At 38.8% G+C, this 14,590-nt stretch overlaps 1 long non-coding RNA gene across 1 annotated transcript in view; it reads left to right on the forward strand.

Moving 5' to 3' along the window:
• Positions 1-1,460: 1,460 nt before the first annotated feature.
• Positions 1,461-14,590, forward strand: part of LOC105235652 — a 127,997-nt gene continuing 114,867 nt past the window's right edge. Inside the window, exons 1-2 of the long non-coding RNA XR_002141843.2 lie at positions 1,461-3,442; positions 6,309-6,406. This is a non-coding gene — a long non-coding RNA (uncharacterized LOC105235652). The remainder of the gene's footprint in view (positions 3,443-6,308; positions 6,407-14,590) is intronic.

Here is a 14,590-nt window from a genome sequence, read left to right on the forward strand (position 1 = left end):
GGCGTTATGGGATCGAGCCCCACATCAGGCTCCTCTGCTATGAGCCTGCTTCTTCCTCTCCCACTCCCCCTGCTTGTGTTCCCTCTCTCGCTGGCTGTCTCTGTCTCTGTCAAATAAATAAATAAAATCTTTAAAAAAAAAAAAAAGAAAATAATACATAAAACCAAAAATGTTTATGTATGTAGTATATAAATTCTTGCTCATGGTATGCTCAAGAGGCTTTGGGAGGCTCTTATCTACAATGAGAATGCATCTGTATGATACATGATAGCACTTGGGCTTTTTCTGCCTAATACAAAGTAATTGAGAGAACTGATTCCACTATCAGTGACCTCAATCATGGCAGAGCTTTTCTTGCCGAACTGCTTCAAGGATAAGTAATACCTACAGGACTGTTGGCTAGTACAAATTTAGACTTGTTCTAAACAGGCCTCATACGGTTGTTTAATACCACAGTATTTCACAGCAAAGTGCTATTATTTGGTTTTTCTTTTCTTTTTCTTTTTTAAAGATTTTATTTATTTATGTGACAGAGAGACAGCCAGCGAGAGGGAGAACACAGCAGGGGAGTGGGAGAGGAAGAAGCAGGCTCCCAGCGGAGGAGCCCGATGTGGGACTCGATCCTGGCACGCCGGGGTCACGCCCTGAGCCGAAGGCAGACGCCCAACGACTGCGCCACCCAGGCGCCCCTAAAGTGCTATTATTTGAACTGAAATTTCTGCCACAGGACCAAAAAGACCAAACTAGTTGCACAGCCTGTTCTACCTCCTCCTGCTGTGTAATAACCCCGGAGTCCCTACAGTTTCTGCTCTCACCAGTAGTCTCGGAATCAGCAAAACCTGTTATTTTCCTTAGTTCATTTATGTTTCTGAGAAAGTAGGACTGCTTTGGGGAATTATTTCCATTATGTGTGAATGAAGACCACATGGTTTATAAATTGTAGAGTAAGACCCTGAAAATGCACGGGGAAAACCCCCTTGGAGCCCCACCCTCAACCTACTTGCCACCAGGTGTGACACACTGGATTGAGCTGGAACCCAGGGTTTTTTGGTGGACTGTGGTGCTCTTCCAGTGAAGAGCACAGGACTGTGTAGTGCAAAGGATAGAGACTGTGAGAAAGGAGGCCTGGATTATAGTAAGGGTTCCTAGGTCTAATTCTCCACTGATGCAATGTATGGTTTAGGCTAGATGCTCAAGAAAGCAGTTCTATGTGGTAGTGTTTTTGTTTTAAATTCTTTTCTGACCCAGGAGTTATCACTTGGGGAGAAGGGCTGTCAAAATTATTTGGATAAAATGAGTAAAATTGGGGGCGCCTGGGTGGCACAGCGGTTAAGCGTCTGCCTTCGGCTCAGGGCGTGATCCCGACGTTATGGGATCGAGCCCCACATCAGGCTCCTTTGCTACGAGCCTGCTTCTTCCTCTCCCACTTCCCCTGCTTGTGTTCCCTCTCTTACTGGCTGTCTCTCTCTCTCTGTCAAATAAATAAGTAAAATTAAAAAAAAAATAAAACGTATAAAAAAAATGAGTAAAATTGTTTTTGAGTAACAGTTTTTTTATCTGAATTATCCAGATAGTTTTCATAAATTGATCCAATTAATTATTCTTGTTCCTCAGTAATTTTGCCCTTATAGCAAAGTTTTAATGAATAAAGGAAAGGCTCAGGCTGCCTACCAATTCCGTGCATCATGAATGCTCATGTGAAGATCCTTAAAGCTGGTCTATATCATAGAGGTAACTTGGATAAGGGGAAGAAATTTCCATCCCAGCTTACAGGAAGCTAGCTGAGGAGATCGTTGCCAAGCAACAGTGCTTCTGTTCCATGGTACTCCCTAATGACACCAGCCATCTCTATTCAGGTTATGGGTAAGATAGACAGGGCCAGGTTATGGGATGGGTTGCTGTGATGGGAGGGGAACGATAGTGTTGGCACTCCCAGGTATTGGGTTTGCCTTTCTGAGCTTGAAGAAATATCTGAGGTGCACCAGATTCTAACTCAGAGTTGGAAAAAAGAAAGTAGTTAGAACTTTGATTTTTTTTCCTCCAAAGCTATGTGGCTTTGAGAAAAATCTAGATGTCTTATGATCACAAGAAAATCTCACTGTGCCATTGGCCATCTAATGAGAGGGAGTGATCATAGGCATTTTAAAAACATCTCCATTAAGTGAGAGACACCTTACTGAAAAGACCTGTCTTTATATTCTGTCTGGACTAGAGTCCTACTATATTAACCAAAAGTCCTGCTTTGATCATATATACATCTTGCCAACACCCAAAGCTTCTCAAGGGAAATATCTTTCTGTCCTAGTAGACAGGTGACTGGATATACTGTGGTAAAGAGTGGTATTTTTCAGTTAAGGCACAGTTTATACATTTTAAGATAATGTATTGAAATTAAGAAGGGACAGAAACAGAACTCTTACTATATTCTGGTTTGGAGGAGTCAAAAATAATTCCTAATGACTTTGAGGTAGCACTGTGTAACAGGACTTGTGAGACCTGACTTCTTGTCCCAGCTGTTCTACTAATGAGCTGTGTGACCTTGAGCAAAGTCATTTAAGGTACCTTAAACCTTAGATCTTCTTTGTGTGAAATGAAAACAGTAATATCTGTCCTACTTACCTCACAGTGAAATAATATATATATAAAATGTGCTTCTGGTGGTAGTCAGTATAAATCTTCAGGACAGATGGGGGCACTTCCTTTGGAGAGGGCCTCTGCACTGCCTCTGCACTGCCATGGGGTTGACACTTGGGAGGGAAGTACAGGTTGTCACAACCAATCATTTTCAAATTCATGGTCAGCTGTTCCTTTGAGACTTTTTAAACAATAAAAATGGATTTTATAGATTAAAATGTAGTATAGCTCAGGTAATAGTAGATCCAACAAGTTGGTGGTTTGAATTATTATGACCTATCTGGACAGGGTTTTTTTGTTTTCTTAAAGACCTGACTTACTCATATGATCTCCGTAAAAATGCTCCTACATTCTAAAGGTAGGCAAAATTAAATTTACACTGTTAGTAAGGGAAGTGTATGTGATAGAATTTCACTTTTAATATTGAATATAAATTATGTGTATTTGTATACACATGTTACAGCAAATTGAGATCTCATATACAGCCAGAATGGGGTACATATTGACCCTGTTTTATGAATATGGAATTTTGAAGTCGTAATATTGGATTTTCACCTACCTTGGCCCTATCGGTGATTTATTGGACCTAATACTCCCTTGGTCAAGACTCTTCATCATACTACTGGGAAATGGGAAACAATGGGAAAACACACTTAAATTCCTAATGATCAATTTATAAATTTTTTCCAGGAACTCACTGTTGTGAAGACTGACTGCTTGACTATTTCTGGCTAACACTGCTTCGTGCAAGTAGAGAGTTGGATACATTCCTGCTCTGTGAAGAAGTACTTGAACAGGAGTTTGAAAGGTGCCAACTAGATTACAGCAAATAGTACCTGTCAATCTTCGTTCTGTCAGTCTGGATTGATTGATTTTTTCCCTCAGCTGTAACATTTCTAAGCTGAAGAGTCCCAATCTCTCTTTTCTTTTCCTTTTTTTATTCCAACAAAGTAGTTCTTCTTTCATCAAAGTCCCAGGATTTCTTCCATCATTTAGTTGTCTCCTTTCTGGAGCTTTTCAGATTCCAGGGTGTGGCAAGCAGAAGTGTATGCCACTGGGATACCTGCTCCAGTTCATAGGAAGCTGTTTTCCATTTTGGTCTCCAAACCCTTAGAAAGAAGAGTGCTGAGGGGGAAGGAATGCAGGATTTGGAGTGGGAAATCCTGGGTTCATGGCCTCGCTCTGCCCTTTATCAGCTCTATGAGCCTGGAGAAATCCTTTAAAAGGGCCTGAGCCTCAGTTGTTTATTAATCTATTAAACGAGGATGTTAATAACTAAATTGTCTTAGACTGGGCCTTGGGTGCCATTTGCAGCAACCCTATTTTTTTCTTATTTTGAAAGGGACTATTAATTAGACTCGGAATGCCCTAAGGGCAGGAGCCTTTGTATTTCCTTACCCCTTCTCAGCCTCTATCCCAGAGAGTCACGGTCTCTCACATGAAATTGTTCTCAAAGATAAGAGCTGTCTCCATTGATGCCAAAGTTACAGCGTGGCCTTCCTTAACTTTGTGACCGAGATGAAGCAGCAAGCCTGTTTATCAAGGGGAAGATAACACAAATCTAAAAGGAAGTTGAAAAGCTACAGACCACAGAATTGAGAGATTAAAAACTATCTTGACAAGGCTGTGGCCTTGTGTTGGAAACAATTTGATGAAATTTAATTGAGATAAAAAAGTTTCCTCATTTAAGTTTAATAATAATAGCTAACGGTTATTGAGTGTTTATGCATGTTAGGCACCTGCTAAGTGTATGTGTTCTGTAGTTTTTATGTGAGTCAGTTGGGGAAGATGCCATTATTATAACGGAGAAATTTAAAGTAGTTTGTCCAAGATTGCTCAGCCATTAGGTATTAGAACCAGGTTCAAACCCCTGAGAATTCCAAAGCACACACACTTCACTGCTCGCCAAGATGTCCAAGTCCTAATCCCCAAAACCTGTAAAAGTGTAACCTCATGGCAAAAGGGACTTTGCTGATGTGAGTAAATTTACTGACCTTTAGTTGGGGAGAGTATTCTGGATTATCCAGGTGGGACCAAACTAATCACTAGAGTTTTTGAAATTGAGAACTGTCCTATCTGCATTGAGGGAGGTGATAGGAGAAGGAGAAATTTGAATGTGAGAAGAACTCGACCTGCTATTGACAATTTTTGAGATGGAGGATAGGGGCCACAAGTCAAGGAATGTGGGTAGTCTCTAAAGATGGGAACAGTTCTTATGCTGACAATCAGCAAGCAAATGGGGGTCTCAGTGCTACAACTGCAATGAACTGAATTCTGCCAACAACCTGAATGAGCAAAGAAACGGATTCTCCCCTAGAACCTCCAGACAGGAATATAGCCTTGCTGACACCTTGATTTTAGCCAAGTGAGACCAACATCGGATTTCTGATCTATTGAACTGTATGGCTTAAGCCATTAAGTCTGTGGCACTTTGTATGACAAGAATAGAAAACTAATAGAGTTGCATTAGTTTTCCAACAGAAACCTGGTTGGATGGCTGGGGGGTTTTTACTGACCACGTTCTAAATACAGGTCACCACAATAAAGAATATCACAATAAAGCAAGTCAAATGAAATTTTTGGTTTCGTAGTGCATATAAAAGTTATATTTACACTATACTGGAGTCTATTAAGGGTGCAATAGTATGTTTAAAAAACAATGTTCATACTTTAATTTAAAAATACTTCATGGCTAAAAAGTACCATCCATCATTTGAGCTTTCAGGTAATCCATCTGTTTGCTAGTGAAGGGTCTTGCCTTGATGTTGATGGCTGCTGACTGGGGTGGTGGTTGCTCAAGGTTGGGGTGGTTGGCTGTGGCAATTTCATGAAATAAGACAATGAAATTTGTCCCATCAATTGACTCTTCCTTTCATGAACAATTTTTCTGTAGCATGTGATGTTGACAGAATTTTAGCCACAAAACTCAAAATTGGAGTCCATTCTCTCAAACCCTACTGCTGCTTTATCGATTAAGTTTATGTAATATTCCAAATCCTTTGTTGTCATTTCAACAATCTTCACAGCATCTTCACCAGGTGTAGTTTCCATCTCAAGAAACCACTTTCTTTGCTCGTCCATAAGAAGAACATCTCCTCCATTGAAGTCGTATCATGGGATTGCAGCAATTCAAATATAGTAATGACAAAGTTTGAAATATTGCAAAAATTGCTAAACCGTGACAGAGACATGAAGTGAGCAAATACTGTTGGAAAAATGGCACTGACAGACTTGCTTGAAGCAGGGTTGCCCCAAACCTTCAGTTAGTAAGAAATGTGGTGCCTCCAAAGTGCACTCAAGTGGCGCATAATAAAAGGAGCCACGCCTGCATGAAACTGCACCGTGATGCGGCTAACACAGCACTGACCAAATCAGGAGAGAGAAACATTAGTTTTCAGATCATGCCACTGTTTTGTAGGTTGGCCAGACTATTTCTGGAATATTAGGTCAGTTCTGAATGCTATATTTGGAAAGTTATCAGCAAATCAAAGCAAATCAAGCATAATGAACATAGTGGAATGGTAAGTGTAGGATTCACAAAATTTTAATATTTTGGAAATTGAAGCATTTTTCATGTAGCCTTTGTTTTGTTTCATTATCTTCTGAGAGTATTGATATATTTCATCAGAGTACATAATATACATTTTATTTGCTTTTTTTTTCTGATTTCACAGGTAATCAGACAAAATTCAAACATCTCCAAAATAGAAAACAGATGATGAAAGTCCACTGTAATCCCACCTTCTAACCGTATTACAGTCTGCAGTCTAACGTATGTACAGTCTACAGTCTTCCTCCAACTTTTTGTTTTCACGTGTATTAACCTATCTACATGTTTGTGTGAATTTTTTGAACAAAAAACATGAGGTTTATAGATTACAGAATCCTTATTTGAAAGACAAAAACCTATTCCGAGGTTCTACAAGTATTTTTCTATAGTTTAATGGTTTCTTTTTTTGGAATTTAAGAGTTTTGGTCCAGTTGGGAATTTATTTTTGTGTACTGTGTAACATAAAGATCTAATTTAATTTTTCTCTTTATGCATAATCAATTGTTTTCACACAGTTTCTGGAATAATCCCACACAGGTGGTGGCCTTTACCTTATGCTAAATCCCCATAATGTTTGCATCTGGTTTTGTATTCTCTAATCTGTCCCACTGAACCAGTACGATACTTTTAATTTGATACCTGGCAGACTAAGCTACCCTCATGCATCTTATTTTTCATACTTTTCTTGCCTATTCTCAAGTATTTAATCCTCTAGGCTGAGGATCAACTCGTCAAGTTAAAAAAAAGTCCAGAATTTTCATTAGCATTGCATTAGATTTACACTTTAATTTGAGAAGAATCAACATATTTTACATTATTATATATTTACATTTATGTAAATGTGATATGTAAAACATAAATATGTAATATATAAATACACGTTTACATTATTATTACGTTATTTACATTATTCCATCCAGGAGATTTAGGTCTCCTTTTAAATCTTTCAGCATATTTTTGTGATACTGTTTATGTGGAGTTTAATATATTTCTTGTAAAACTTACCCCTAGGTGTTTTATTTATTTATTTGTTTTTGTTACTGTGAATTGAAGCTTTTCTTTCATTATATTTTCTGACTAGCTATAGTTACTGTAGTGTTAGGCTATTGAATTCAGAATATTTAACCCTTATTTTTCCATTCTACTGAATTCTCTTATTAATCCTGAAAATTTTTTAGTTGAGTATCTTGGATTTCTTTTGGTAGACAATTGTAGCATTTGAGAATAATTACATTTTGTCTCTTCCTTTCTAATATTTAAACTGTAATTTTGTTCTTGTCCCATTGACTATTGGCATTTTGAATCAGCTATTTTGATATCAGAGACATTTTGACACAACCTAAATACAAATCACTAAATAATCTCTATTTTTCCAAAATGAAATAATAGCTCGTGCATATCAAGTTGCATGCCGGGCAGGTTCTAAGCATTTTACATATATTAACTTATTTACTCCTTAAAACAACCTTACGTAATAATGGCAAACTGAGCAACAGAGACATGAAGCAACTTGCTGAAGGTTGAATAAGGGAGTGGTGCTAGGATTTGAACCCAGGTCTTACTCTTAACTACTATTTTAAATTGCTTCTAAATGAATAAAACAAAAATGGCTTTCTTAATTTTTCTTATTATCATAAAAGTAAGACATGCTTATTACAAAAGATTCTAATCAAATAAGGTATAATCAAAAGAAAATCATCTCTAAGTTCACTATTTTTGATTGCTGCAGAGTATTCACTGTGAGATAGAATGGTAACTTATTTAATCAATCCAATGCTGATAAGTTTTGCATATAGCTTTTCAAGCTCTCATTTATATGCTCATGATACACTGCATTAGAATTTCTTTTTTTTTTTTTAAGATTTTATTTATTTATTCGACAGAGATAGAGACAGCCAGCGAGAGAGGGAACACAAGCAGGGGGAGTGGGAGAGGAAGAAGCAGGCTCACAGTGGAGGAGCCTGATGTGGGGCTCGATCCCATAACGCTGGGATCACGCCCTGAGCCGAAGGCAGACGCCTAACCGCTGTGCCACCCAGGCGCCCCTGCATTAGAATTTCTTGGTCAAAAAGTATTCACATTTCAAATTTTGACAGAATTGTCAAATTGAACCCCTTGCCCCAAGAAAGGTTGAACTGTATTTTTTAAAGATTTGTTTATTTTAAGAGAGAGCATGCTTGCATGAGGTGGGGTGAGACAATCTTTCAAGCAGACTCCCCACTGAAGGCGGAGCCCCACGCAGGGTCTCCCTCTCGAAACCTATGAGATCATGACCCAGCTGAAACCAAGAGTCTGATGCTCAACCAAATGAGCCACCCAGGTGCCCCAAGAAAGGTTGAACTATTAAACTTTGTTAATCTGATAGGTGAAAATTAGCTCAATATTATTTTTATTTGCACATTTATTGCAATATATTTTGTATATTTTAACTGTCTTTGTTTCTATTGGGTGTCCATCTTTTTATTGATTTGTAAGCAATTGTTTTTCATTCTTTTTATATTGGGGCCATTCTGTCTGACATACATGTTGCTTTTTTTTTAACCAGTTTGTCATTAGAGAAGGGTTGTAGAAATAGTGATTTACATTTCCTTATCTATCTTTACAAACTACCATATATTGTTTTAAAATTGCTAATTAATGAGTGACCCAGACTCCACCTTTCAGCCTCACTCCTGTTAGACTTAGCCCTACAACCTCATTGGATGGGATGAAGGGTCAGGTTTGTCACATACAGTTATAAGTCGGTAATTCAAAAACTGTTTGACTTCTAGATAAATGTTGGGGCCTGCACACTTGTGCAAAGGATAAACATGTTTATGTTTAAATCCACACAGGACAGGAGAAGCTAGTGAATTAGAGATGTCAACAAACATGAGAAAATGGGAAGCAGATGGACAAGTGGTAACCTAGCTTATAGAGGAAAATGCCAATAGGCATACCACTTTGCACAGCAGAACTCTGTCAAGTTCAGGAAGTGGGGCACCATTTTTCTTAAATAGCTGGAGGGGAGAGAGGGCTCATAATGGGATGATTTATTGAAAGACTTTATAAGGAACAATTAAACCACAGATTCCTTTCCATACCCTACCCTGAAAGAGGACTACCTCTCCTGTACTCCAGGAGAAAGGAAGTTCATTTTCTTAAATTCAACTAGAGAAGGCAGACTTAGGAACAAAAACGGAGTGGATGAGAGTTGAAGTACAATTCTGAAAATGAAAATTAAGTGAAACTCTACATGTGGGAAACTGAGAATCCCCCCAACCCTTGTCCTCATCCAGCTCTCTCCCTTTTTAGAATTAGGCTCCCTTAGCAAAAGATTGGAGGATTCTTCTCTGGAGAACCTGTCTAGCTAAAGGCAAAAATATTACAGATTCTGACATTTTAGGTTTTTTGTTTTTTTAAATGGGAAGTTACCTTACAGAGATGGCTAGTGGTGAACCATCCTTGCCCATGCATGCAGAACTTCTAATTGGCTTTTTCGTGTCTTCCTCTTGAATATGAATGGACTGCCAAAAAACAAACAAACAGGGGCGCCTGGGTGGCTCAGTCGTTAAGCGTCTGCCTTCAGCTCAGGGAGTGATCCCAGCGTTCTGGGATCTAGCCCCACATCAGGGTCCTCTGCTGGGAGCCTGCTTCTTCCTCTCCCACTCCCCCTGCTTGTGTTCCGTCTCTCGCTGCCTGTCTGTCTCTCTGTCAAATAAATGAATAAAATCTTAAACAAACAAACAAAAACCCTTTGACATGAAAGATAAAGACCCAAACAAACAACAGCAAAGAAACCTAGAGGAAACAAACTATTCAGGGAGCAGAAGAAAATTAAAAACAAAAACTTTTACATTCTTAGATGAGAAGATTTTGCAGGAGTGAAGCAAGTATGGGACGTATTTATTTATTTATTTATTTATTTGTCACAGAGAGAGAGAGCGCGCACAATCAGGAGGAACAGCAGGCAGAGGGAGAAGCAGGCTCCTCACCGAGTAAGGAGCTGATGTGGGACTTGATCCCAGGACCCTGGGATCATGACCGGAGCTGAAGGCAGCTGTTTAACTGACTGACCCACCCAGGCATCCTATGGTATGCTTTTAATAACAAAAGAACAGAGAACTGTAAAAAAAAAAAAAAAAAAAAAAAGCAAAAAACAAGAAATTAAAAAATAGAACTCAAAATTTAAAAGTCAATGAATACTAGCAACAAATAATCAGAAATTGAAAAAAAATATTAAGTACCACTTACAAGAGCATAAAAAATATGAACTATTTAAGGAATGAACCTGACAAAATATGTGTTAAAGACCTGTAGACTGAAAACTATAAGGCATTGATGACTGAAGACCTAAGTAAATTGAGAAGTCTATCTTTTTCATGGGTCAGAAGACTCAAAATAGTTAAAATGTCAATTCTCGCCAATTGATCTGTAAATTTAAGTCAATCCCTATCAAAATCCCAGCAGGCTTTTTTTTTTTCAATTAAAATTTATAACCTGGTTCTAAAAATGTATACGAAATGCAAAGGACCCAGAATAGTCAAAACAACTTTGAAAAAGAACAAAATTGGAGAAGTAAAACTATCTAGTTTCAAACTTATCAACACAGTGGGTGGTGGCACAAGATAGAAATAAATCAGTGGAGCAGAATAAAGAATGTGGAAAGAGATCTACACTACACATACATTGATGATTATTTTACAAAGATGAAAAGATGATTCAGTGGTAAAACGATAGTCCTTTCAACAAATGTTGTTGGAACAATTGGATTTACAAAAGCAAAAAACAAAAGAACTTCCAATGCATATTCTGTATCACATACAAAAATTAATTCAAGATGGGTCAGAGACCTAAATGTAAGAAAGAGCTAAAACTATAAAACTTGTAGACAAAACATAGGAGAAAAATCTTTGTGAACTTGGTTTAGGTAAAGATTTCTTAGTAATGACACCAAAAGTGTGATGTATAAAAGAACAAACTCATAAATTGGACTTCATCAAAATTAAAAAACATCTGCTCTTAGAAAGAATGAAAAGAAAAGCCATGGGCTAGGAGAAAATATTTGCCATGTACATATCTGATAAAGGACTTGTATCTGGAAAGTATAAACAAACCTTCAAAACTCAATAAAAGAAAACAACCCTGGGTGCCTGGGTGGCTCAGACAGTTAAGTGTCTGACTCTTGATTTGGGGTCAGGTCATGATCTCAGGGTCATAAGAATCAAATCCCATAAGATTCTCTCTCTCCCTCTGCCCTTCTCAACCCCTGCTTGTGCACGTGTGTGCACTCTCTCCCTCTCTCAAAAGTAAATAAAAGGGATGCCTGGGTAGCTCAGTTGGTTAAGCATCTGCCTTTGGCCAGGGTCCTGGGATGGAGTCCTTCATCAGGCTCTTTGCTCAGCAGAGAGACTGCCTCTCTCTCTGCCTGCCACCCCCGCTGCTTGTACGCTCCCTCGCTCTCTCTGGTAGGTAGGTAGGTAGATAGATAGATAGATAGATAGATAGATAGATAGATAGATAGATAATAGATAAAGTAAATCTTTTTTAAAAACTAAAAAAAATTAATGTAAGAAAGAGAAAAAGAAAATAACCCTATTAAAACTTGTCAAAAATGTTAGAATAGACTTTTCACCAAAGAAGACACATGAATGATCAATAAGCACATGCATAGCTGCTTAACATGATTAGTCATTAGGGAAATGGAAACTAAAACCCCAGTGAGATACCACTCCATACTGACTAGAATGGCTAAATCAAGAAGACTGAATGTATTAAATGTTGTTGAGGACGTGGAGGAACTGGAACTCTCATACACTTCTAGCAGGAATGTAAAATGGTATAACACTTTGCAAAAATTATTTGGCAGTTTCCTAACAGTTAAACCATACGCCTGCCATATGATCCAGCCATTTACTCCTAGAAAAAAGAAAGTACATGTCCACACAATGACTTGCACACAAATGTTCATGGCAGCTTTATTTTTAATAGCACAAAATTGGAAACAACCAAATGTCCATCAACAAGCGAATGAATAAATCAGTGGTGGTATATCCTTACACAGTGTCACTCCTGGCATGCTACCAGCCTGCCCAGACTCAGGGGAAGGGAACACAGACCCCACCTCTCATGGGCAGGAGTGTCAAAGTTGCAATATAAGAAGGGCATATACAATGAGAGATATTGTTGAACATACCACAGTGTGTGATGATGTAACCCCTTTTAAAGACCTATACCACATGTCAAATTCCAAACACAAAGAATCATTGTCCCATAGCTTGGTACAGTGTTCATGTTGTTGAAAGCCCATTAACTAGAACAGTTCTGCCTCTGCTTCATGAGAGCTCGTTTCTGAGAGGCAACAGAGTGTGTTTTATCATAAACTGAGTGCTATTTAGAACTTCCTGAGCTCAAAGAATTGCAGTACAGGATTGTGGCTTGAGGGGCAGATGTGAAAATTATAGTTAGCTTAGGTCAACACTTATCATGGCTACTCTTTCTGGTGGACTATTTCTGGTTGCCAATCATGTTTGTGCACGGACACAGACATTGCAAAAAGGACTCCAGAATTTGGGCCCAATGACTGTTAAACTAGGTCCTCGACTGGAAAATGGTGGAGGAAAAGAAATAAATTTAACTTGCTTTTCCAATAGGAACTGGTAACCAAATGGCCGCAGATGACTAGTAAAAATCTATTGCTACTTATGCCAGGACAAGTGGGTCTTCCAGGTGACCCAGGAGACATGGCCGTCCACCAGCAGCTGTTCACAGACATCCCACAAGCAGCAGTGCAGAGAATTGCCTGGGAGTAGGGGGCAGATGGGGGAGGCATGGAACATGGGGATTCCTAGGCCCCATCCCCAGAGACTCTGACTCAGTGAGTTTGGAATGGGCCCAACAATTGGCCTTTTTCCCAACTGCCCAGGTTATTCTTTCTTTCTTTCTTTCTTTCTTTCTTTCTTTCTTTCTTTCTTTCTTTCTTTCTTTCTTTCTTCCTTTCTTTTTTCTTTCTTTCTTTCTTTCTTTCTTTCTTTCTTTCTTTCTTTCTTTCTCTTTTCTTTCTTTTTCTTTTCCTTCCTTCCTTCCTTCCTTCCTTCCTTCCTTCCTTCCTATACATCCATCCATCCATCTGTCATCTATCTATCTATCTATCTATCTATCTATCTATCTATCTATCTATCATCTATCTGTCTATCATCTATTTAAATTTCACTCAGTTAACATACAGTGCATATTGGTTTCTGGAGTAGAATTCAGTGATTCCTCACTTACATACAACACCTAGTGCTCATCACAACAGGTGCCCTCCTTAATACCCTTCGCCCATCTAGCCCATCCCCCACCTACCTCCCACCATCAACCCTCAGTTTGTTCTCTATTGTTAAGAGTCTCTTGTGGTTTATTTTCCTCTCTCCCCTCCCCCTCCCTTTCTCCTATGCTCATCTGTTTTGTCTCTTAAATTCCACATATGAGTGAGATCATATGGTATTTATCTTTCTCTGACTGACTTATTTCACTTAGCATAATACTCTCTAGCTCCATCAATGTCATTGCAAAGGGCAAGATTTCATTCTTTTTGATGGCTGAGTACTGTTTCACTGTGTGTGTGTGTGTGTGTGTGTGTGTGTGTGTGTGTGTGTGTGTATCACATCATCTTTACCCATTCATCAGTTGATGGACACTTGGGCTCTTTCCATAGTCTGGCTATTGCTGATACTGCTGCTATAAGCATTGGGGTGTATGTACCCCTTTGAATCTGTGTGTTTGTATCCATTGGGTAAATACCTAGTAGTGCCATTGCTGGGTCATAGGGCAGCTCTGTTTTTAACTTTCTGAGGAACCTCCTTACTGTTCTCCAGAGTGTGCCTGGGTCATTCTGATGCTGGAACTGGTGAGGGAATGGAGTTTGCCCACAGCAGTTTCTGTTGACCCCATCACTGAGCAGGGATTGGCTGATCTTTGTGCATATGTTTAACCGAATCTTTCCTCCTTTCTTTCTCCCTCCCTCCCTCTCTCCCTTCCTCTCTCTCTCTTTCCTTCCTTCTTTCTTCTTCCTTCCTTCCTCCCCTCTCTTTCTTTCTTTTTTCCTCCCTCCCTTCCTTCTTTCCTTCCTTCTTTTCTCCTTCTTTCTCTTCTCTTCTCTTCTCTTCTCTTCTCTTCTCTTCTCTTCTCTTCCCTTCCCTTCCCTTCCTCCTTCCCTCTCTTTCTCTCTTTTTCTTCCTGTCTTTCTCTCCCTTCCTCCCTTTCTCCCTTTCTTTCACTCAGAAATCCATCAAATGTCCATTAAAGGAGACAGGAAAGCACAGTGGTTAAATGAATGGCTTTTGCAGTCTGATAGAACTAGTTGGAGTACCAGCTTTATTTAGCACTTACTAGCTATATGATATTAGGTGTGTTTCTTTTTTTTTTTTTTTTTTTTTTTTAAAG

This window comes from Ailuropoda melanoleuca, chromosome 4, assembly GCF_002007445.2.
Source record: "Ailuropoda melanoleuca isolate Jingjing chromosome 4, ASM200744v2, whole genome shotgun sequence".
Classification (NCBI taxonomy): Eukaryota; Metazoa; Chordata; class Mammalia; order Carnivora; family Ursidae; genus Ailuropoda; species Ailuropoda melanoleuca.